Source organism: Trachymyrmex cornetzi, unplaced genomic scaffold, assembly GCF_001594075.2.
Source record: "Trachymyrmex cornetzi isolate Tcor2-1 unplaced genomic scaffold, Tcor1.1 scaffold191, whole genome shotgun sequence".
In the NCBI taxonomy this organism is placed as follows: domain Eukaryota; kingdom Metazoa; phylum Arthropoda; class Insecta; order Hymenoptera; family Formicidae; genus Trachymyrmex; species Trachymyrmex cornetzi.
The window spans coordinates 47,265-48,012 of record NW_017296539.1 but is presented as its reverse complement, the minus strand read 5'-3'; positions in this window follow the sequence as shown (position 1 = coordinate 48,012).

Below are 748 nucleotides of genomic sequence, written 5' to 3'. Positions count from 1 at the left end.
ATAAAATAAACGATTATTCTCGCGAAAGAACTATTTTATGTAACAACGTTGTTTTATCAATAAACATCTTTTTTTTCAATTTTGTCACTGTACGCCACATCTATTATTTTCTCGTTCCCTTCCAACCGGCATCTTCTTTTTTTTCATATTTTTTGTCAGAACTAGCTTAATAAAAACTTTTGTCATTTTTGGAAATAAGACTGACGCTAACATAAAGTGTAAAAAAATTTATCCACTAAACCGAGTAAATCATCCCAGCTCTGTTACAATCAGTCACGAACTTGTCCATTCCTGTTTTCCTCCTGTGCTTCCAGACAAAAAAATCGCTCGCATAGCATTAAATAGTAGAAAAAATAAATAAGCGATAAAGGAAGACTCTCTTCATTGTGTCTAAGCAGGTCGGTGAGATGCGAAAGAAACGAAGGACCATAAATCATATCCGCATTCCTCTTTGAAGCCTGAACTCCCCTCGTTTCCGACCCCTCCTCCGTCTCCCTCTTACGCTCCTTTTTTTTTTCTCTCTCTCTCTCTCTCTCTCTCTCTCTCTCTCTCTCTCTCTCTCTCTCTCTCTCTCTCTCTCTCTCAACGCGCCCTCTGCCTCACCAATCGTAGCGTGGGTAGCTAATGGAGCGAGCCAATCGAAACGCGCCATTTACCTCATTACTCCATCCTCGTGTCACCAAGCAGTCAGAGCGCTCCCTTTTTCCAGACAGGCCCTTATAGGCCGTGGTCCGAATCATGCTGACAA